The 25,109-nt window shown below is 44.0% G+C and overlaps 1 long non-coding RNA gene across 2 annotated transcripts; it reads right to left on the bottom strand.

Annotated features, from left to right (window-relative positions):
- Positions 1–8,086: 8,086 nt before the first annotated feature.
- On the bottom strand, positions 8,087–18,127 carry LOC306986221. 2 transcript variants are annotated; one of them, XR_013794941.1, is made up of 5 exons: positions 18,058–18,127; positions 14,325–14,484; positions 13,038–13,138; positions 9,407–9,547; positions 8,087–8,749 (listed from the first exon to the last, which is right to left on the bottom strand). It is a non-coding gene; the product is annotated as an uncharacterized lncRNA (long non-coding RNA). The 2 variants fall into 2 exon arrangements; XR_013794942.1 differs by lacking the exon at positions 13,038–13,138 and having other exon boundaries at positions 8,126–8,749.
- Positions 18,128–25,109: the final 6,982 nt, after the last annotated feature.

Raw genomic sequence — 25,109 nt, 5'->3', positions numbered from 1 at the left:
GAACTCATAAACATCTGCCTTATTCTATATATTTCTATATATCTGCCTTATTCTTATTCTATATATTTTTTTTTTGTTCTCTTTTTCTAAACAAAACACTAATGATACCAATTCCTCAGAACTGGAGATTGCAGCACGAGTGCCTCATCGCGGGAGGAGAAACGCAGAGCGTGCTTCTCCCCGAGATAAGGCACTGGATCTGGCAGGTGAAAGCTGAGATAGTGCGGCGCCCGTCTCAACCCCCCGCTGTCAGATCCGTTTGCGAACCCCACGATACGAGTCACCGCCACGCCTCGGCAGCAGCGGGACCCGCGCCTCGGGGAACGCGAACCGAACCGTCCTCCTCGAAGAACGCCCGGCGGGAGCTTCCTCACGGACAGCTTCTTGCAATGCTCACAGTCTGCCCGCTCGAATAGCTTGCTGGAGGCACAGAAGCTGTCATGGTCTGGTTCTCAGGGAATAATCCTACCCAAGCGTATAATACACACGCACCCCACCACACCCTAAACCTACCCATGTGCTATCCATGCGTATACTATGCACGTAAAAACTAATTTTCGCGTATATATTACACGATAAACACACTGCGTGCTATATAGACGCATTTGGTGTGATCGGGTTGCTCCATTGGACTGATTATACACTTGCTTCACGGCGCAATCACGCAGGGCGTTCCCACCGCGTCTCGACGCAGATCGAGTTCCCTTGAAAGGGAACCTTCATTTTAAAAGTTAAATGTATATATAAAAACGACAACTAATAAAAACTAACAAAAAGCAAAAAATTGTTAAATAATAATAAAAACAAATTAAAAACAGTAACACCAAAATAATGTTTTTTCCCCCCATTCAGTCTGTTATAATTCATAAATCAAAAAGTAACCATTTAGAAATTGACAGGAATGCAGTCGAATTAAAAAAATAAAATCATTTAGTGTTTTAGTTTTTAATAAAAAATAATATGGAACTGGTAATATAGTATTAAATAAAGCTAAATAAATGTATTCATCGGATGGTCAGGTGCATAATGCAATGCGTGTTGACTCGTGTACATTTTAAAATTTGCATATATATATTTAAAGGTGAATATTAGAATTAGGGGTTAGAATACCGATAATGAAAAGTGACAGTACCGGCAGGCAGTAGTTTTTTTATTCCCAGCAAAATAACAATACAACCGTCTTCAAAAACGTCTTGATTGACTGCGATACAACAGCTCTCCTGGCCTCCCTCTCCTCCTGTTCATGCGTTTCTGGTTTCTGTTCCCCGACATCTTGTCAGTCAGTGTCCTGCTCTTCAACAAGGTCATCGTTAACTTCAGGCAGCTGCCGCTTCAACTCTGACTGGTTCTGTTCTGCTGGGGTGGGACTGTCGACTGGTTCTGTTCTGCTGGGGTGGGACTGTCGACTGGTTCTGTTCTGCTGGGGTGGGACTGTCGACTGCTTCTGTTCTGCTGGGGTGGGACTGTCGACTGGTTCTGTTCTGCTGGGGTGGGACTGTCGACTGGCTCTGTTCTGCTGGGGTGGGACTGTCGACTGGCTCTGTTCTGCTGGGGTGGGACTGTCGACTGGCTCTGTTCTGCTGGGGTGGGACTGTCGACTGGTTCTGTTCTGCTGGGGTGGGACTGTCGACTGGCTCTGTTCTGCTGGGGTGGGACTGTCGACTGGCTCTGTTCTGCTGGGGTGGGACTGTCGACTGGTTCTGTTCTGCTGGGGTGGGACTGTCGACTGGCTCTGTTCTGCTGGGGTGGGACTGTCGACTGGCTCTGTTCTGCTGGGGTGGGACTGTCGACTGGCTCTGTTCTGCTGGGGTGGGACTGTCGACTGGTTCTGTTCTGCTGGGGTGGGACTGTCGACTGGCTCTGTTCTGCTGGGGTGGGACTGTCGACTGGCTCTGTTCTGCTGGGGTGGGACTGTCGACTGGTTCTGTTCTGCTGGGGTGGGACTGTCGACTGGCTCTGTTCTGCTGGGGTGGGACTGTCGACTGGCTCTGTTCTGCTGGGGTGGGACTGTCGACTGGTTCTGTTCTGCTGGGGTGGGACTGTCGACTGGCTCTGTTCTGCTGGGGTGGGACTGTCGACTGGTTCTGTTCTGCTGGGGTGGGACTGTCGACTGGTTCTGTTCTGCTGGGGTGGGACTGTCGACTGGTTCTGTTCTGCTGGGGTGGGACTGTCGACTGGTTCTGTTCTGCTGGAGTGGGACTGTCGACTGGTTCTGTTCTGCTGGGGTGGGACTGTCGACTGGTTCTGTTCTGCTGGGGTGGGACTGTCGACTGGTTCTGTTCTGCTGGGGTGGGACTGTCGACTGGCTCTGTTCTGCTGGGGTGGGACTGTCGACTGGTTCTGTTCTGCTGGGGTGGGACTGTCGACTGGTTCTGTTCTGCTGGGGTGGGACTGTCGACTGGTTCTGTTCTGCTGGGGTGGGACTGTCGACTGGTTCTGTTCTGCTGGAGTGGGACTGTCGACTGGTTCTGTTCTGCTGGGGTGGGACTGTCGACTGGCTCTGTTCTGCTGGGGTGGGACTGTCGACTGGTTCTGTTCTGCTGGGGTGGGACTGTCGACTGGCTCTGTTCTGCTGGGGTGGGACTGTCGACTGGCTCTGTTCTGCTGGGGTGGGACTGTCGACTGCTTCTGTTCTGCTGGGGTGGGACTGTCGACTGGTTCTGTTCTGCTGGGGTGGGACTGTCGACTGGCTCTGTTCTGCTGGGGTGGGACTGTCGACTGCTTCTGTTCTGCTGGGGTGGGACTGTCGACTGGTTCTGTTCTGCTGGGGTGGGACTGTCGACTGGTTCTGTTCTGCTGGGGTGGGACTGTCGACTGGTTCTGTTCTGCTGGAGTGGGACTGTCGACTGGTTCTGTTCTGCTGGGGTGGGACTGTCGACTGGTTCTGTTCTGCTGGAGTGGGACTGTCGACTGGTTCTGTTCTGCTGGGGTGGGACTGTCGACTGGTTCTGTTCTGCTGGGGTGGGACTGTCGACTGGTTCTATTCTGCTGGAGTGGGACTGTCGACTGGTTCTGTTCTGCTGGGGTGGGACTGTCGACTGGTTCTGTTCTGCTGGGGTGGGACTGTCGACTGGTTCTGTTCTGCTGGGGTGGGACTGTCGACTGGTTCTGTTCTGCTGGGGTGGGACTGTCGACTGGTTCTGTTCTGCTGGGGTGGGACTGTCGACTGGTTCTGTTCTGCTGGAGTGGGACTGTCGACTGGTTCTGTTCTGCTGGGGTGGGACTGTCGACTGGTTCTGTTCTGCTGGGGTGGGACTGTCGACTGGTTCTGTTCTGCTGGAGTGGGACTGTCGACTGGTTCTGTTCTGCTGGGGTGGGACTGTCGACTGGTTCTGTTCTGCTGGGGTGGGACTGTCGACTGGCTCTGTTCTGCTGGGGTGGGACTGTCGACTGGTTCTGTTCTGCTGGGGTGGGACTGTCGACTGGCTCTGTTCTGCTGGGGTGGGACTGTCGACTGGCTCTGTTCTGCTGGGGTGGGACTGTCGACTGGCTCTGTTCTGCTGGGGTGGGACTGTCGACTGGTTCTGTTCTGCTGGGGTGGGACTGTCGACTGGCTCTGTTCTGCTGGGGTGGGACTGTCGACTGGTTCTGTTCTGCTGGGGTGGGACTGTCGACTGGTTCTGTTCTGCTGGAGTGGGACTGTCGACTGGTTCTGTTCTGCTGGGGTGGGACTGTCGACTGGTTCTGTTCTGCTGGGGTGGGACTGTCGACTGCTTCTGTTCTGCTGGGGTGGGACTGTCGACTGGTTCTGTTCTGCTGGGGTGGGACTGTCGACTGGCTCTGTTCTGCTGGGGTGGGACTGTCGACTGCTTCTGTTCTGCTGGGGTGGGACTGTCGACTGGTTCTGTTCTGCTGGGGTGGCTGGGGTGGGACTGTCGACTGCTTCTGTTCTGCTGGGGTGGGACTGTCGACTGGTTCTGTTCTGCTGGGGTGGGACTGTCGACTGGTTCTGTTCTGCTGGGGTGGGACTGTCGACTGGTTCTGTTCTGCTGGGGTGGGACTGTCGACTGGTTCTGTTCTGCTGGAGTGGGACTGTCGACTGGTTCTGTTCTGCTGGGGTGGGACTGTCGACTGGTTCTGTTCTGCTGGGGTGGGACTGTCGACTGGTTCTGTTCTGCTGGAGTGGGACTGTCGACTGGTTCTGTTCTGCTGGGGTGGGACTGTCGACTGGTTCTGTTCTGCTGGAGTGGGACTGTCGACTGGTTCTGTTCTGCTGGGGTGGGACTGTCGACTGGTTCTGTTCTGCTGGGGTGGGACTGTCGACTGGTTCTGTTCTGCTGGAGTGGGACTGTCGACTGGTTCTGTTCTGCTGGGGTGGGACTGTCGACTGGTTCTGTTCTGCTGGGGTGGGACTGTCGACTGGTTCTGTTCTGCTGGGGTGGGACTGTCGACTGGCTCTGTTCTGCTGGGGTGGGACTGTCGACTGGCTCTGTTCTGCTGGGGTGGGACTGTCGACTGGTTCTGTTCTGCTGGGGTGGGACTGTCGACTGGTTCTGTTCTGCTGGGGTGGGACTGTCGACTGGTTCTGTTCTGCTGGAGTGGGACTGTCGACTGGTTCTGTTCTGCTGGGGTGGGACTGTCGACTGGTTCTGTTCTGCTGGGGTGGGACTGTCGACTGGTTCTGTTCTGCTGGGGTGGGACTGTCGACTGGTTCTGTTCTGCTGGGGTGGGACTGTCGACTGGTTCTGTTCTGCTGGGGTGGGACTGTCGACTGGTTCTGTTCTGCTGGGGTGGGACTGTCGACTGGTTCTGTTCTGCTGGGGTGGGACTGTCGACTGGTTCTGTTCTGCTGGGGTGGGACTGTCGACTGGTTCTGTTCTGCTGGGGTGGGACTGTCGACTGGTTCTGTTCTGCTGGAGTGGGACTGTCGACTGGTTCTGTTCTGCTGGGGTGGGACTGTCGACTGGTTCTGTTCTGCTGGGGTGGGACTGTCGACTGGTTCTGTTCTGCTGGAGTGGGACTGTCGACTGGTTCTGTTCTGCTGGAGTGGGACTGTCGACTGGTTCTGTTCTGCTGGGGTGGGACTGTCGACTGGTTCTGTTCTGCTGGGGTGGGACTGTCGACTGGTTCTGTTCTGCTGGGGTGGGACTGTCGACTGGCTCTGTTCTGCTGGGGTGGGACTGTCGACTGGTTCTGTTCTGCTGGGGTGGGACTGTCGACTGGTTCTGTTCTGCTGGGGTGGGACTGTCGACTGGTTCTGTTCTGCTGGGGTGGGACTGTCGACTGGTTCTGTTCTGCTGGAGTGGGACTGTCGACTGGTTCTGTTCTGCTGGGGTGGGACTGTCGACTGGTTCTGTTCTGCTGGAGTGGGACTGTCGACTGGTTCTGTTCTGCTGGAGTGGGACTGTCGACTGGTTCTGTTCTGCTGGGGTGGGACTGTCGACTGGTTCTGTTCTGCTGGGGTGGGACTGTCGACTGGTTCTGTTCTGCTGGGGTGGGACTGTCAGTGCATGTTTGTCACTGACTGAATAATTCATAAATACTTTAGATCAGACTAAACCATTTTTAGGGAGGTAAGAGAAGCAGATATTTGGAAAAAATATTTAACCAAATTGCATGTTTCTGTGGTTTTAATTTAAATCAAATGTGCATGGGTTTTTTTTAGCCTGTAAATGATTGATACATTTTTCTCCAGAGTTGAGTTTAAATTCATATGAACTTTCTTCCTCAGATCCGCCAGAATCGCCAGAATCGCCAGAATCATCAGATTCATCAGATCCATGGAAGGCTCTTTTCTTCACTCTTCTCATCTGCGCTCTTCTGGGTTTGATTGGGCAGATCCTGTACACATACAGACAGAAACTAACAGGTACAATCTGGTCAAAAGATTAAAAAAGATTTAGTCTTCAGTGTTTATTTATGCAATGTCATCTCATGATAGTATTGATCTGTTTTGCAGGGAAGAAACAAGAGGATCAAAGTAAGTGACATGAACACATCTGGTACACACTGAATCAAAGGTATCCCAGATAGCAAAATTGCTCTGGCCCAGTTCCGGCCCACACTTGACACTTTCATCTGGCCCACATACCGCGTGGAATGATGGCACTTGGGCGGTCCGCTCCTGTTTGCCAGATTTGGGCCACAATTAAGCCATAGCAATGCCGCATGTCAGCCGTAAACAAAACAAATGAAGCAGAACTGGGCCACATCTGGCCCAGACGCCAATATTGTTGTGGCCCAGTTCCGGCCCACACTTGACACTTCACGGGGTATTTGGGCCAGATGGAAGTGTCAAGTGTGGGCCGGAACTGGGCCACAACAATATTGGCGTCTGGGCCAGATGTGGCCCAGTTCTGCTTCATTTGTTTTGTTTACGGCTGACATGCGGCATTGCTATGGCTTAATTGTGGCCCAAATCTGGCAAACAGGAGCGGACCGCCCAAGTGCCATCATTCCACGCGGTATGTGGGCCAGATGAAAGTGTCAAGTGTGGGCCGGAACTGGGCCACAGCAATTTTGGTGTCTGGGCCAGATGTGGCCCAGTTCTGCTTCATTTGTTTTGTTTACGGCTGACATGCGGCATTGCTATGGCTTAATTGTGGCCCAAATCTGGCAAACAGGAGCGGACCGCCCAAGTGCCATCATTCCACGCGGTATGTGGGCCAGATGAAAGTGTCAAGTGTGGGCCAGATCTGGGCCAGAGCAATTTTGGTGTCTGGGCCAGATGTGGCCCAGTTCTGCTTCATTTGTTTTGTTTACGGCTGACATGCGGCATTGCTATGGCTTAATTGTGGCCCAAATCTGGCAAACAGGAGTGGACCGCCCAAGTGCCATCATTCCACGCGGTATGTGGGCCAGATGAAAGTGTCAAGTGTGGGCCAGATCTGGGCCATAGCAATTTTGGTGTCTGGGCCAGATGTGGCCCAGTTCTGCTTCATTTGTTTTGTTTACGGCTGACATGCGGCATTGCTATGGCTTAATTGTGGCCCAAATCTGGCAAACAGGAGCGGACCGCCCAAGTGCCATCATTCCACGCGGTATGTGGGCCAGATGAAAGTGTCAAGTGTGGGCCAGAACTGGGCCACAGCAATTTTGGTGTCTGGGTTAGATGTGGCCCAGTTCTGCTTCATTTGTTTTGTTTACGGCTGACATGCGGCATTGCTATGGCTTAATTGTGGCCCAAATCTGGCAAACAGGAGCGGACCGCCCAAGTGCCATCATTCCACGCGGTATGTGGGCCAGATGAAAGTGTCAAGTGTGGACCAGAACTGGGCCACAGCAATTTTGGTGTCTGGGCCAGATGTGGCCCAGTTCTGCTTCATTTGTTTTGTTTACGGCTGACATGCGGCATTGCTATGGCTTAATTGTGGCCCAAATCTGGCAAACAGGAGCGGACCGCCCAAGTGCCATCATTCCACGCGGTATGTGGGCCAGATGAAAGTGTCAAGTGTGGGCCAGAACTGGGCCACAGCAATTTTGGTGTCTGGGTTAGATGTGGCCCAGTTCTGCTTCATTTGTTTTGTTTACGGCTGACATGCGGCATTGCTATGGCTTAATTGTGGCCCAAATCTGGCAAACAGGAGCGGACCGCCCAAGTGCCATCATTCCACGCGGTATGTGGGCCAGATGAAAGTGTCAAGTGTGGGCCAGAACTGGGCCACAGCAATTTTGGTGTCTGGGTTAGATGTGGCCCAGTTCTGCTTCATTTGTTTTGTTTACGGCTGACATGCGGCATTGCTATGGCTTAATTGTGGCCCAAATCTGGCAAACAGGAGTGGACCGCCCAAGTGCCATCTTTCCACGCGGTATGTGGGCCAGATGAAAGTGTCAAGTGTGGGCTGGATCTGGGCCACAGCAATTTTGGTGTCTGGGTTAGATGTGGCCCAGTTCTGCTTCATTTGTTTTGTTTACGGCTGACATGCGGCATTGCTATGGCTTAATTGTGGCCCAAATCTGGCAAACAGGAGCAGACCGCCCAAGTGCCATCATTCCACGCGGTATGTGGGCCAGATGAGAATGATGGCACTTGGACGGCCCGCTCCTGTTTTCCAGATATGGGCCACAGATAAGCCATAGCAATGCCGCATGTCAGCCTTAAACAAAACAAATGTGTGACATAGTTAATTTTAATTCTGGCTCAGATCTGATACCTTACTCTGGCCCACATACCACATGGAATGTTGGCAATTGTGCGACCCGCTCCTGTTTTCCACATTTGGGCCATAAGAAAGCCTTAGCAATGCCACATGTAACCAACAACAAACCAAATAAACCACACCTGGCAACAGTTGATTTTTACACAAACCCTGGTCTTTCCCAACATTCCTCACGTGGGCCAAAGCAGCATGGAATGGTGGCACTTTTGCAATGCACTCCTGTTTGCCAGATCTGGTCCACAAGCAGGACATTTGATCAGTCACATGTTAGCCAAGAATTAACTAAATAAACCATAACTGTGTGTGTTTGTGTGTGCGCGCGCACTAAGTGAACTCTGCATCAACAATATCAAACATACAGTAAAGAGATATGGCCCCTCTTTATGTTAAGGTAAGTTACAATCCAAACACATTTCTGAAAACATTTGCATCATTTATTAATATTGCCAAAGAACAACCCACTGCAAGTTTACATTTTCAAAACTGGAAAGCAATCTAAAAAAATATATATATAAAAAAAATAAACAAACACAAAATATGTGCATAGAAAGCATTGTAGAAACTAAATAAAAATAAAACATGTTTCCAGTAGCTTTGGTCATCATTTTCTCCTTGACTGGGCCCACCTTCGTCATGGCAATCTTGCAAGCCTTAATTGGATACACAAATGATAAAAACTGTTGACTCAGTAACAGAACGCTGATTATACAATAGTGTTGAAATACAAAACAAACACACACGCACAACTATTTAGAAGCCAAATTAAATTAAAAAAAACAAATAATTTATTTTTACTTTTTACTAATAGTGAAGCTGCAAGTTTTAAAAACTTTAAAAACAGCTCTCTATGTGCTTTAATGAAAGCAGCACATTAATACTGAATGGTGAATAAATGGACTGGAACTACCAGTGCATTAAACGGTTTGGTAACACTAGTCTTATTTGTTAACATTAGTTAATGTATTAACTAGTATTAACTAACATGAACTACATTATTTATTAAGCTTTCTTAATGTTAGTCAATCATTGTTTGTTCATGTTAGTTTACAGTGCATCAACTAATGTTAACAAATACAGCTATTGATTTTAATAATGGGTTAGTAAGCATCACAATTAACATTAACTAAGATTAATAAATGCTGTAGAAGAATGGTTCTGGCCTCATGTTAACTAAAGTAGTTAACTAATGTTAACTTGTAAAGTGTTACAAATGTTTTAATGCACACCTTGCAGCCAATCAAAATCAAGTATTCAGACAGACCATGGTATTATACACATATAGCAAAAACACAATGTAACTGACTTACAGGTGTCTTGGACCCTCCTTCGTTTCTCTCTTTCTCTTCTCCCTCCGTCTCGGTCACTTGCAAGATGAAGCCATTTTTTAATAAATGCTTCTATCTCTTGATCAGTGGCCGCAGCTGTCAGTCTGTTGTTTCTGACAGTTCCTAAAAAAAGATAACATTTGTAAATGCAAGGATGGATTACACAACCTTTAAAATCTTGGGACCCAATTAGGGCCCACAAGCCAAGTGCATAGTTTGTTAGCGCCAATGTAAAGAACATTTTGGCCATGGCCAAGGACACTCTTTGCTTCCAGATGCCCAAAAGGAACAAGTTTGACACCTGCTAGGAAAATCGGACTGCGTCAGAAAATGGATTATGGATTATGAAATTATTGGTACCCCTAGATTTTTTTTAACGAGTAAAATATCTCAGAAGTATATTTCCATTATACCTTTTTTAGCACACCATGGTGAACATAGAATTGTCCAGTTATGACTTCTTGTTTCACAGGAGTTTAACCCTTATGTGCTGTTGGGGCTGTTTTCAGCCACTATGGGGTATTTTTGAGTCTTATTTTGGCCATAACTTTTTCCGTGTTTCAGCAAATGGAATGATTTTTGGTGACAAAGCTTATTTTTACACATATTTTAGGAAAATGCTTTGAAAATTTTCAAAAACTTAACAGTACACTCTGGGCAAATTCACTACCCTTTCGTTATGTTCGTGGCTGAAAACAGCCACTACTTTAAACTGCTGTAAAAATTGATCAGATAAATATTTTTTTGCCATTTTTTTTTCATAAATCTATTAATCAACATCAGTCCTGTTCAAAACTACTAAATGTTTTTTAAAAAATCAAGATTTTAACTCTTTAATTGCCAAATTCATAAATTATGACACTGATTTGGGAGGGGAAAAAACACAAAATTACTTATTTTCAATATAAAATGTGATTGTGGACTGGATTTTTTTTTACCTTTTATCACAGTCTTGGACATGTCAAAGATTAGAAACAACATTGGTTTTGATGCATTGTTAGTTTTTGTGCAGCATCAGATTTTAACTTTTTCTCCCTCATTTACTGTTCGTGGCTGTTTTTGCCCCATTGACTTCCATTATAACCACATTTTTTGATTGCAAAGCCATGACACCATAAAATCATGCATTTTTGATTGTTGGTGGTTTTCCCTGTTGGGAAGAGGTAAAATTTGTAATTTTTACTGTTGATAACCAGGTGGCATCATTAACCCTTTAGATAGGCCTGTGCAAAAAAAAGCTTAGTTTCTGGCTTTTACATGGAGTTATATGGAGTATAATAGCATAATAAAGTGTGTGTGTGTGTGTGTGTGTGTGTGTGTGTGTGTGTGTGTGTGTGTGTGTGAGAGAGAGAACTCACCTTGATGCGTCTGAGAAAATCAAAATATGCACCTCAGAACTACATGGAGTAAACAAAAACAAAGTAAGTGTATTTATGCATCTGCCTTTTGATAATGAGAAATGCAGACTAAACAAAAACAAAGCAAGTGGATTTGAACACTTGCATGCAAGCCTGCTGGTCATTTGATGGTGAGAAGAGCAGGCAACATGAGAAAGGGCTTGACTTGTAGTGAAGTTTTAGAGATGATCATGCAGCCCGACCCCTCCAGCGAGCTGCAGGATGTATTGTCTTCTCCCTCTGACACCACAGACTCAGGAGAGGCAGATCCTGATTTGGATGTGGCACCCTCATCATCCTCTCTAGCTTCCACTGAAGGCGAGGGGGATTCGGAGGATCCTGGGTCTGGGTGGATTGGGAGAAACGGCGAAGTGTGGTTTTCCACCAACGCGGAGACAACTCCCTTTCTTCAGCCTGCCAGAGGCGTGACTCCAGGGCCGACGAGATGATTGACCTCATTGTCAGCATGACCAACCTCCAAAACGCAGAGCTCTGCTGATTTCTTGAATCTTGAGAGGGACATGGTGGCTCTAAAAATCGCACGACCACTGCGATCATCCCACAGGCAACGTGTGGACTCCCCTCTGGACCTGTAGACGCCGGCCAAAATCAGTAGCCCCATGTAGGCACGGAGATCTGTGGAGTCCACCCCGGTCCAGTTTCTCATTGTGCGGCGCCCGTAAAAAACAGATTGAACACAGAATCGATGTTATGGACCCTTGCGATGGCATAGCGCGTCGGCCATGAAGTCACGCCTCTGGCAGGCTGAAGAAAGGGAGTTGTCTCCGCGTTGGTGGAAAACCACACTTCGCCGTTTCTCCCAATCCACCCAGACCCAGGATCCTCCGAATCCTCCTCGCCTTCAGTGGAAGCTAGAGAGGATGATGAGGGTGCCACATCCAAATCAGGATCTGCCTCTCCTGAGTCTGTGGTGTCAGAGGGAGAAGACAATACATCCTGCAGCTCGCTGGAGGGGTCGGGCTGCATGATCATCTCTAAAACTTCACTACAAGTCAAGCCCTTTCTCATGTTGCCTGCTCTTCTCACCATCAAATGACCAGCAGGCTTGCATGCAAGTGTTCAAATCCACTTGCTTTGTTTTTGTTTAGTCTGCATTTCTCACCATCAAAAGGCAGCAGATGCATAAATACACTTACTTTGTTTTTGTTTACTCCATGTAGTTCTGAGAGCTGAGGTGCATATTTTGATTTTCTCAGACGCATCAAGGTGAGTTCTCTCTCTCTCTCTCTCTCTCACACACACACACACACACACACACACACACACACACACACACACACACACACACACACACACACACACACACACACTTTATTATGCTATTATACTCCATATAACTCCATGTAAAAGCCAGAAACTAAGCTTTTTTTTGCACAGGCCTATCTAAAGGGTTAATGGTGCCACCTGGTTATCAACAGTAAAAATTACAAATTTTACCTCTTCCCAACAGGGAAAACCACCAACAATCAAAAATGCATGATTTTATGGTGTCATGGCTTTGCAATCAAAAAATGTGGTTATAATGGAAGTCAATGGGGCAAAAACAGCCACGAACAGTAAATGAGGGAGAAAAAGTAAAAATCTGATGCTGCACAAAAACTAACAATGCATCAAAACCAATGTTGTTTCTAATCTTTGACATGTCCAAGACTGTGATAAAAGGTAAAAAAAAGTCCAGTCCACAATCACATTTTATATTGAAAATAAGTAATTTTGTGTTTTTTCCCCTCCCAAATCAGTGACATAATTTATGAATTTGGCAATTAAAGAGTTAAAATCTTGATTTTTTTAAAACATTTAGTAGTTTTGAACAGGACTGATGTTGATTAATAGATTTATGCAAAAAAAATGGCAAAAAAATATTTATCTGATCAATTTTTACAGCAGTTTAAAGTAGTGGCTGTTTTCAGCCACGAACATAACGAAAGGATGGGAATTTGAACAATGCACAAGGGTTAAATAGGAGGAAACACAGAGGCCAAATTCCCTTAATCATTCATCACAATGAGTCAAACCAAAGAATATAGTTCTGATGTGCATCAAAAGATTGTTGAGCTTCACAAAATAGAAAGTGACTCTAAGAAAGTAGCAAAAGAATTGACAATCCCCATTTTGACCATCAGGACAATAATTAAGAAGTTAATCAACTAAAGATGTTACGAATCTGCCAGGAAGAGGACGTGTGTCTATATTACCTTAATGTACGGTGAGGAGGAGAGTTTGAGTGACCAAAGAGTCTTCAAGGATCACAGATGGAGAATTGCAGAGATTACTTGAGTCTTGGGGGTCAGAAAGCCTAAACAAATATATCAAACAACCCCTACATCAAAAAACATGTTGTTTTGGGAGAGCTTCAAGAAATATCATCCTCGCTCCACCAAAAAAAAACTCCAGCATATCTGAAACGCAAGTATCAAACGCGAAACGCAAGTAACTTTGTGGGCGGATCCCGGCCGCTGACGCTATTATACCGGCGGGATAAACGACTCTTGCGTCCGACGCAAACCTAAAATGGGTTGGTCTGAAGTAGCTTCATTATTCATGTGGTTTGGGCGTAACGTGAAATAAACCAATCAGATTTATACCCAAGTATAAATCTTATTATGGGTCGTGGTTGGATCTTCCAACACAACGGTCCAAAACAAACATAAAAATCAACATAAAAATGGGTCACTGAGCACAAAATTAAGCTTCTGCCATGACCGTCCCAGTCCCCTAAACTGAACCCTATAGAAAATGAGTGGGGTGAAATGAAGAGAAGCAGCATCAGCATGAACTTGTGAATCTGAAGGATCTGGAGAGATTCTGTAAGGAGGAATGGTCTCTGATCTCTTTTTAGTTGTTCTCCAAACTCGTCAGGCATTATAGAAGAAAACTCAGAGCTGTTATCTTTGCAAAAGATCATTATGGCCAGCGTGTTTTGGAGAAAAGCATTTATTTCATAATGTGATTTACCCCCCACTTTCAATTATTTTACTTCAATGAAAGGTTAGATTTTTGAGATTTTTAAAAAATAAAAGATCAAAAAGATAAACAATCCAGATTTATTTTTTACAGCTATTTTTGATCATATTTACCAGGGGTGCCGTTAAGTCTGACCACAACTGTACTTGAACATTACTTGAGAATACTTCATAAAATAAACTTAAAGTATATATTTATTTAAACTAGCCTATACTTTTTCATAAGGGATGCAACAGGTAATATGGATATATCCATTGCCTGTTGCATCAGTTTCTCATTGTATGAGAGTTCCATACAGTATGTGTGGGGATGGACAGCAATGTTTGGGATTGTTTCCACAATTAAGCTTTTAGTGATAAACTGCTGGCTGCCATACCCTTGCCAGGGCAGAGCAGTACAAGTGCTTTACTGTTTACTTTTTTTTAATCAACCTTTTTTAATAATTTCGTAATCTGAGCATTAATATGCATCAAGCATGCAAGAAGTAGAGAATGGACTTAGTGAAATGTATCACTTACCAGTAATTACATCTTTCAGCTGGAGTCTGTGGAAAGCTGTTTTGCCATTGATGCCACGCCAGTTGAGTTGTTTGCCAAGGGAGTTGGTAATACAGTGCCCCATAACCCGCCAAACGCTATCCTTAATGTCAACTCCTCCAATGAAGCTCAATGCAGTAATCTAAAAAAGATCATTTAAAAGCCATGGATACATGTTTTATATTAACACTACTCACAGTTACCCAATTCAGAAGAAAATTAAAAATACATTATATAGGGCTGCACAGTCAATTAATAAAATTTTAATCACGATCACGAGTAAACCACTGTCTGATCACGTGGCTTAATGAGCCAATAATCAGAGTTGTTCCCTGCACCGCGCAGCTTAGTTTCTAGATATAGAAACTAGAATGTTTTGCCGGACTGGACAAAAGCGAAGCGAACTGGACGAGAGAGACCGAGGGTGTCTGTGCGCGAGCAATAGTGCGCGAGAGAGACCGAGGGTGTCTGCGCGCGAGCGACTTCAAATAACAAGAGACTTTTCAAATAACAATGACTCTGAATTTTATTCACCGACATCGGGATCCCACTTACATGGCTACCTACAAATAAATCAATAATTTGACACAAAATATTGATTTAAAAATGAGTTTATTGATTTAAAAACGATTGTATTGCTTCCGTTAAAGAACTAAGTTCTGTTATCAAGAAATAACAGACCGCATTCTACATTAGAATTTAACCAAGCCATGTAATAATAGGTACCGGTAGTCTATCCTAATATTAATTATAAATACAATGTATATAAAATATTATAAATACAATATAAAATAATAATAAATGATTTATTTGTATTTATTCTTTAAGGAGATGCACTGAATTTTGGTGAATAAGAGAACCTATTTTATTTTGCTGCACATATTTGTACATTAGCAGGAAATGTAGCACAATATGAATGTGAAAGCAGATATGTATAATTGGCCTATGTGACAAAAATGTGTTTTGGTTCAAATCAACAAATAATCGTGATAATTAATCGTGATCTCAATATTGATCAAAAATAATCGTGATTATCATTTTGGCCATAATCGTGCAGCCCTAACATTATATCACTTCACGCTTAGTTGGCATTTAGAAAAGTCTCATTTTTGGATACTTGCTTTCTTAACCTGTTTTCTACTGTAGGCCTGCCACTCTATCACTGATGCAGTTCCATATTCAACTTACAAGGTGAAGTTGCAGTGTCCTTGAGGTCTAGGGCCGTTGAATGCTTAAATCTGATTGGTTGACAAACGTTCTACGGTGTGCAATTATTTTCAGGGAACCGCACAGCTAAAGTAGTTCCGGCAGGTCTTGACCTCATTACAGTTCCATATCACTTTGCGTAGTTAACTGTAATAACGGAAAATAGGATACAATTCATAACAAGAAAAACTTTAAATTTAATTTAAATAAATGAAGAACAGTCATATATAATATAATCAATAGAAAATTAAACTGAATATTTAAATAAATTGATAGTCCTGCTGCACGAGTTTTTGTAATTATTGCAGATAATATAGCCTAACAAATAAATAATTATTGAAAGGCCTATACTTGTTAAAAGGGCTTTGTGTTTCATTTATTAGGCCATCTGTCACTAATAGAAAAAAAGAATGAACGAATTAATAAAAACGAATTCAATTAATAAATAAATAATAATATTGACGCACATTTCTCTCTCTCTCATAACTGCATTAATAACTGCATAAAGCCGGGGACACACTTACTGTAAGGCCGTGAATGTAATTTGATACTTATGACTGATCATGCGCGCGTATTCAGCGCGTTCAGTCCATAGACTGTAAAAAAATATGGACGTAGTGTCCGTGACGTCACCCGTAGGTTTCTGAAGAGCATTTTTGAAGCCTAAAGTGGGCGGAGCCGGCCGTCGCCATCTTGGCCTCGCGTCACCGCTCGTCACTCCCGGATAACAGAATATGGGCAAAGAGGAGCCTGGCTATCTGAAACCACGCCCACCTAGCGCGACGTTATGGAGTTAGCTACAGATTAGCTCCAATGCTATATGCTACTCACAGTACCAAGTCTGCGACTGCACAGGGGCTCGCGCTAAAGTGACACTGACAGTTGATGATTAAAATCTGAATGGCAATTAAAAGGTCCTGTTTTTGCCCTTCGAAATATTGTAATAGTTAAAAGACATAGCTACAAGTGAGACTGTGTATCGCGATTCTGTGCAGCTAAGTTATTCTGCTTGTTGAAAATGTATTATGCAGTAACTTTACAATATTAGGCTACTCTGAGAGTGTGTGTGACCGTGATTATGTGCATACATGTCAGTCACTCTTTATTACAGTCTCTGGTCCGTCAGCGCGGCATCGCTCGTCAAGTTCGTAGAGAGCTTTATTATTCAGTCCATTTTAAATTCTGATTTTGGCCGCATCTCAATTCTCAAATGAGTCAAAACATAGATTTATTACCTATGAAGTTCAAGTAAATGCGCTAGAAATACGCGCTCATTCAAGGATGTGCATTTATTGCATGAACGGAGAAACACAGACACCTGCAGGATCTCATCTGATGGTACATTAGCATGTTATAATCTGTCCCAGAGCAACGGCACCGCAGAACGAGTGTAGCCTTTATATCTATAGACGTTTTTAAATCTGAAAACTCCAAAAAGCAACGAAATTGTCAGACATCACATCCATTAGTGCATGTTCACAGAGGAAAACCACTGGAATACAGCGCTGGCTGTTCTCTCGAACGACACTCGACGAAAAACGGCGGAATCCAAAGCCTTGGGCGAAGTAATGGGTCACGGGTGTATTAAATTATATGAAATAATCCCGAATAAAAGCACAAACACGGCAGAGATGGCAAATTCAGCTGCTGGAATTTGCTGAAGTGAAGTGACTGCTAACCGGCTAGCATTTACATCAGCGGGAATCCGCCTGTCACTCAAAAGTGGACACACCCTTAATTTTGCAGAACTTTAAATATTAATCAACTACACGGGCGAGTTATAAAAAAATGCACCCCCCTCACAGTTGTTATGAAGGGAAAAATTAGCTGTATAGACCAAAGCCACAGAGAGAACCAGGCTGTAAACATGTTTTGTTCTGCTGTAAAGTTGGGCATTTTAACATGGGGGAGATACAGATTTGACTCCCTTCTGCAGCCAGCCTCAAGCGGCCAGTCGATGAATTGCCGTTTAATTCACTTCCGTGTTGGTTTCAAGAGAGAGACGGGGAGGTTGCCGCTTGGTTCAGTCACAGTCAGATAATGCTTCTAGTCGTTAAGTGTGTCCAGCATTACTCTGCTATCAGCGGCTCAAACCTCCGTTACTAACTCTAAAATGACGTTCTGGAATTAGCAACGGAGCATGGGTTTAGATGCGCAAGGAATTAGTCCTACATACAAGAGCGTTTTAATGACAAAAACTTTACAAACGTCTTGAAATACATCATCTGAACAATATTTCGAGATGTGGTAACTGTAGTATAAGCGGAATAATTGACTCCAGGCCGTTGAATTATTATAAAAATAATGCACACCCGAGGTGTAACGGCCACGACGCAATTATTCTTTACTTGTTCATTTCGCATTCAAGTAACGTTAGCTTAGAGTTGAACTGCCAAAATAATGTAACTTCGAATATAAATTATTCCATCAACTCTATCACACAACATGCGGACTCCAACTGGATATAACGAAGCAATCGCTAACAAAAAGAAACATATATCGATCTTACCTTGACTTTTTGCAGTCCGTCCTCCCTCCAACTGACAATCTTCTGACGTTTGAGCGCCTTTTTCGCGCTTTCCGGCTACGTTTAAATTTAAAGGGCCGTCAAATCGTCAGTTAGATTTTTTTTTTTTTTTTTTTTCACAGACAACTACAAATGCAGTAAATATTTTATTTATACAAAATAGAGATCTAGTAGTAGTAAGTAGTAAGCCGAAGCAAAAAAGTGGGACAATTTTGTCATGAATTGTCATGGTTGAAAAAGTTATAATAATATTATTTTATCATAGCTGCTTCTGCTGATTTGTCGTTCGTTTACTCTTATATCAATTGTCAATTAGTATTATATTTTTTTTAAGAAAGATTATTTATAGCCTGAATATGACAGGTGTATAAATGTCAATTATATTTAGCCAGAAATGTAAAAACAATTAAAGGTTTATTTATTTTAAATAAAATATTTTTTATTTTTTATTTTAAAATAATAAAATATAATATTTGTTTTATTTTAATATATATTTATATATATATATATATATATATATATATATATATATATATATATATATATATATAAAAATATAATATTTGTTTTATTTTAATATATATATATTAAAATATAAAAAGAAAATGTTTTATTAAATGTTAAAATATTAAAAATATAAAAAAATATTTAACATGTTTCAGGAACCGTGAATCGCAACCTTTTTGACTTCAATGTCCCCTTATATTCTCCACAACAAATCCCGTACATTTGTTATAAAAATAGCCAAATAATAAGAAATATCTTGATTTTTGATGGTTTTAGTTTGTCATCATTTTAAGTCATCTTGAGCCTGACGCCCCATTGGAAGTTTGTCTGGGTCTGCTCTAGAAGTTAGATGAAGTTAGAGATAAGCAAGGTTTCACCGAGTAGGCAACAACATGTTCCTGGCTCAACATCTTTGTTGATCCTGGAACAGCATTCAACTCGACCAATTAGATTTGAAGTTTGCAGTTATGTCAAGTTTAGGCTTACAAGTAACCATGCTTCTAGATCAGTGTTATTATCATTTCCCTCTGATTGTAGGTTTAGGGTTAGGGTTAGGGTTAGGGTTAGGGTTAGGACTATTTTTAGGGTTAGGACTATTTTTAGGGTTAGGACTATTTTTATGGACAGACTGTTGTTCCAAGATGAAAAAAATATTTTGATACAGGAACATGTACTTGGCAAAATCATTGTGCCCCAAGCTTTGCACAAACAGCAACTAAAGTATCTTCTTGCACATCCCAAAACCATAAAAACTCATAAGTTTGAACCTAGACACTTAAACTTTTCTAGACACTCTACCTACAAAACATATGTCAGCAATAGCATATATGTCATAGATGTAAGTACATGTACATCCAGCCTAAGTGTCTGCTGCATCCATACTAAAAATATTGTTAAAATGTTGTTTCAAAAATATTCAGGCCATTACAGTTTCAAACTCTTTCCTTTTTAAGCTAAATTAGCCATTGTCAGAAGTGTTGCATCCAAGCCATGAATGGACGGACCACTTTTGGTTCCCATCCAGATGAGCCAGTGCTCACTGTGCCATATCTTTGCCCAAACTGGCCCAGATATGTTTTAAGATAACTGGGCCACATTTGCAGCATTATATGTGGGACACTTTTGGCTCACATCCAGATGAGCCAGTGCTCACTGTGCCATATCTTTGCCAAAACTACCCCAGATATGTTTTAAGATAACTGGCCCACATTTGCAGCATTATATGTGGGCCAATTTTGGCTCATATTCAGATGAGCCAGTGCCACTGTGCCACATCTTTGCCAAAACTGGCCCAGATATGTTTTAAGATAACTGGCCCACATTTGCAGCATTATATGTGGGCCACTTTTGGCTCACATCCAGATGAGCTAGCTATTGCCACTGTGCCATATCTTTGCCAAAACTGGCCCAGATATGTTTTAAGATAACTGGCCCACATTTGCAGCATTATATGTGGGCCACTTTTGGCACACATCCAAATGAGCCAGTGCTCACCGTGCCACATCTTTGCCAAAACTGGCCCAGATATGTTTTAAGATAACTGGCCCACATTTGCAGCATTATTTGTGGCCCACTTTTGGCTCACATACAGATGAGCCAGTGCTCACTGTGCCACATCTTTGCCAAAACTGGCCCAGATATGTTTTAAGATAACTGGGCCACATTTGCAGCATTATATGTGGGCCACTTTTGGCTCACATCCAGGTGAGCCAGTGCCACTGTGCCATATCTTTGCCAAAACTGGCCCAGATATGTTTTAAGATAACTGGGCCACATTTGCAGCATTATATGTGGGCCACTTTTGGCTCACATCCAGATGAGCCAGTGCTCACTGTGCCATATCTTTGCCAAAACTGGCCCAGATATGTTTTAAGATAACTGGCCCACATTTGCAGCATTATATGTGGGCCACTTTTGGCTCACATCCAGATGAGCCAGTGCTCACTGTGCCACATATTTGCCAAAACTGGCCCAGATATGTTTTAAGATAACTGGGCCACATTTGCAGCATTATATGTGGGCCACTTTTGGCTCACATCCAGATGAGCCAGTGCTCACTGTGCCACATCTTTGCCCAAACTGGCCCAGATATGTTTTAAGATAACTGGGCCACATTTGCAGCATTATATGTGGGACACTTTTGGCTCACATCCAGATGAGCCAGTGCTCACTGTGCCATATCTTTGCCAAAACTACCCCAGATATGTTTTAAGATAACTGGCCCACATTTGCAGCATTATATGTGGGCCACTTTTGGCTCATATTCAGATGAGCCAGTGCCACTGTGCCACATCTTTGCCAAAACTGGCCCAGATATGTTTTAAGATAACTGGCCCACATTTGCAGCATTATATGTGGGCCACTTTTGGCTCACATCCAGATGAGCCAGTGCTCACTGTGCCATATCTTTGCCAAAACTGGCCCAGATATGTTTTAAGATAACTGGGCCACATTTGCAGCATTATTTGTGGGCCACTTTTGGCTCACATACAGATGAGCCAGTGCTCACTGTGCCACATCTTTGCCAAAACTGGCCCAGATATGTTTTAAGATAACTGGGCCACATTTGCAGCATTATATGTGGGCCACTTTTGGCTCACATCCAGATGAGCCAGTGCTCACTGTGCCACATATTTGCCAAAACTGGCCCAGATATGTTTTAAGATAACTGGGCCACATTTGCAGCATTATATGTGGGCCACTTTTGGCTCACATCCAGATGAGCCAGTGCTCACTGTGCCATAGCTTTGCCAAAACTGGCCCAGATATGTTTTAAGATAACTGGCCCACATTTGCAGCATTATATGTGGGCCACTTTTGGCTCACATCCAGATGAGCCAGTGCTCACTGTGCCACATATTTGCCAAAACTGGCCCAGATATGTTTTAAGATAACTGGCCCACATTTGCAGCATTATATGTGGGCCACTTTTGGCTCATATCCAGATGAGCCAGTGCTCACTGTGCCATATCTTTGCCAAAACTGGCCCAGATATGTTTTAAGATAACTGGGCCACATTTGCAGCATTATATGTGGGCCACTTTTGGCTCATATCCAGGTGAGCCAGTGCCACTGTGCCATATCTTTGCCAAAACTGGCCCAGATATGTTTTAAGATAACTGGGCCACATTTGCAGCATTATATGTGGGCCACTTTTGGCTCATATCCAGATGAGCCAGTGCTCACTGTGCCATATCTTTGCCAAAACTGGCCCAGATATGTTTTAAGATAACTGGCCCACATTTGCAGCATTATATGTGGGCCACTTTTGGCTCACATCCAGATGAGCCAGTGCTCACTGTGCCACATATTTGCCAAAACTGGCCCAGATATGTTTTAAGATAACTGGGCCACATTTGCAGCATTATATGTGGGCCACTTTTGGCTCACATCCAGATGAGCCAGTGCTCACTGTGCCATAGCTTTGCCAAAACTGGCCCAGATATGTTTTAAGATAACTGGCCCACATTTGCAGCATTATATGTGGGCCACTTTTGGCTCACATCCAGATGAGCCAGTGCTCACTGTGCCACATATTTGCCAAAACTGGCCCAGATATGTTTTAAGATAACTGGCCCACATTTGCAGCATTATTTGTGGGCCACTTTTGGTTCACATCCAGATGAGCCAGTGCTCACTGTGCCACATCTTTGCCCAAACTGGCCCAGATATGTTTTAAGATAACTGGCCCACATTTGCAGCATTATATGTGGGCCACTTTTGGCTCACATCCAGATGAGCCAGTGCTCACTGTGCCATATCTTTGCCAAAACTGGCCCAGATATGTTTTAAGATAACTGGCCCACATTTGCAGCATTATATGTGGGCCACTTTTGGCTCACATCCAGATGAGCCAGTGCTCACTGTGCCATATCTTTGCCAAAACTAGCCCAGATATGTTTTAAGATAACTGGGCCACATTTGCAGCATCATATGTGGGCCACTTTTGGCTCATATCCAGATGAGCCAGTGCCACTGTGCCACATCTTTGCCAAAACTGGCCCAGATATGTTTTAAGATAACTGGGCCACATTTGCAGCATCATATGTGGGCCACTTTTGGCTCATATCCAGATGAGCCAGTGCCACTGTGCCACATCTTTGCCAAAACTGGCCCAGATATGTTTTAAGATAACTGGGCCACATTTGCAGCATTATATGTGGGCCACTTTTGGCTCATATCCAGATGAGCCAGTGCCACTGTGCCACATCTTTGCCAAAACTGGCCCAGATATGTTTTAAGATAACTGGGCCACATTTGCTGCATTATATGTGGGCCACTTTTGGCTCACATCCAGATGAGCCAGTGCTCACTGTGCCATATCTTTGCCAAAACTGGCCCAGATATGTTTTAAGATAACTGGCCCACATTTGCAGCATTATATGTGGGCCACTTTTGGCTCACATCCAGATGAGCCAGTGCTCACTGTGCCATATCTTTGCCAAAACTGGCCCAGATATGTTTTAAGATAACTGGGCCACATTTGCTGCATTATATGTGGGCCACTTTTGGCTCACATCCAGATGAGCCAGTGCCACTGTGCCACATCTTTGCCAAAACTGGCCCAGATATGTTTTAAAATAACTGGGCCACATTTGCTGCATTATATGTGGGCCACTTTTGGCTCATATTCAGATGAGCCAGTGCTCACTGTGACACATCTTTGCCAAAACTGGCCCAGATATGTTTTAAGATAACTGGGCCACATTTGCTGCATTATATGTGGGCCACTTTTGGCTCATATCCAGATGAGCCAGTGCCACTGTGCCACATCTTTGCCAAAACTGGCCCAGATATGTTTTAAGATAACTGGGCCACATTTGCTGCATTATATGTGGGCCACTTTTGGCTCATATTCAGATGAGCCAGTGCTCACTGTGCCACATCTTTGCCAAAACTGGCCCAAATATGTTTTAAGATAACTGGGCCACATTTGCAGCATCATATGTGGGCCACTTTTGGCTCATATCCAGATGAGCCAGTGCCACTGTGCCACACCTTTGCCAAAACTGGCCCAGATATGTTTTAAGATAACTGGGCCACATTTGCAGCATCATATGTGGGCCACTTTTGGCTCATATCCAGATGAGCCAGTGCCACTGTGCCACATCTTTGCCAAAACTGGCCCAGATATGTTTTAAGATAACTGGGCCACATTTGCAGCATTATATGTGGGCCACTTTTGGCTCATATCCAGATGAGCCAGTGCCACTGTGCCACATCTTTGCCAAAACTGGCCCAGATATGTTTTAAGATAACTGGGCCACATTTGCTGCATTATATGTGGGCCATATTTGGTTTACATCCAGAGTAGTCATTGTTGATTGTGCCACGTTTTTGCCATAGGTGGCCCACATTTGGTTTGTGATATTTGGGCCATAATCATTATCTATCATATGGGCCACTTTAGGCTCACATTCAGATTACACATTGCCACGAGTGCCGCATCTTTGCCTAAAAAGGCCCACATGTGATTTTAAATATTTGGGCCATATTTGCCATTTTACATGTGGGCCACTTTAGGCTCAGATACATTTGGTCCGGGCCATAAGAATGCCTGCAGTGCCGCATCATTGCCTGAAGTGGCCCACATCCGTCTGCTATCTGGGATTAGTAGTTGCAAATAATAATACAAATAAAAGTAAACAAGTTCTGTGAAGTTGTGCTCTGGTTTATACCAGGATACATTGAGGTCCAGAAGTCTGAGAGAACCGGTAAATGAAAAAGCTTCTGGATTGTATTGATCTAATGTACTATCATCTTTTATAAGTAAGTGTATCCGCATAAAGAGCAACGTGTGCTTAAATGAATCAAGGAAATCTGACCTTCTGTTCCAGGAGTGAAGTGGCAATTTTAATCGTTTATTTCTTATTTTGTTTTTGATTTAACAAATGAATGACGTGTTCTGTATTTTGAGCTTTATGTTGTAACGTTGATACAGCTGTGTGTGAGACAGAGGTGAGAAGACCCCCAGGCTAGGGAGGGGTTGAGGCAGGACATGCAGGTTCCTCAGGTCCTGCCCTCTGGGGTGGGTGTTTAGAGGATGCTTTGATGAGAACAATAATAAAACTACCAGTAAAGCACCTATCTGTGTCACCCTCACCCTGCAGCTGGCCTTTGTGGCTAGAATGGGAACTATTCTTGCAAGAATAAATGTATCTTTTTCATTTAAATACAATTGGATCTTGACGTCTCTTTTGCCTGGGAATGCGGTGTTTGTTAAATATTGTTTTGCCACAACAGAGTTATTTGTATCCCAATTTTTTGAGGCTCAGACTTTTAGACCCCACTGTATATTTGATTATAAATATAGTTTCTTATAAATGTCTACCAGACCATAATGTGAATATAATTAAACATACAACTTCAATATAAGAATTCATGCTATTCATGAAAGTTAAACGATTTCTGTTCATTTTATGTCCTCAATCACAGCTGTAGTTTTCCTTCCCTAAAACCTCAAATTATTTGTTTCTTATTTTAGCTATAAAAGTATAATTAATTGTTGTTTTAAAAGTCTGGAGTAT

Source organism: Phoxinus phoxinus (assembly GCF_949152265.1).
Source record: "Phoxinus phoxinus genome assembly, chromosome: 2".
Classification (NCBI taxonomy): domain Eukaryota; kingdom Metazoa; phylum Chordata; class Actinopteri; order Cypriniformes; family Leuciscidae; genus Phoxinus; species Phoxinus phoxinus.
Note: the sequence above shows the minus strand (reverse complement) of the source record. Positions and strands in the feature narration are given on the sequence as shown.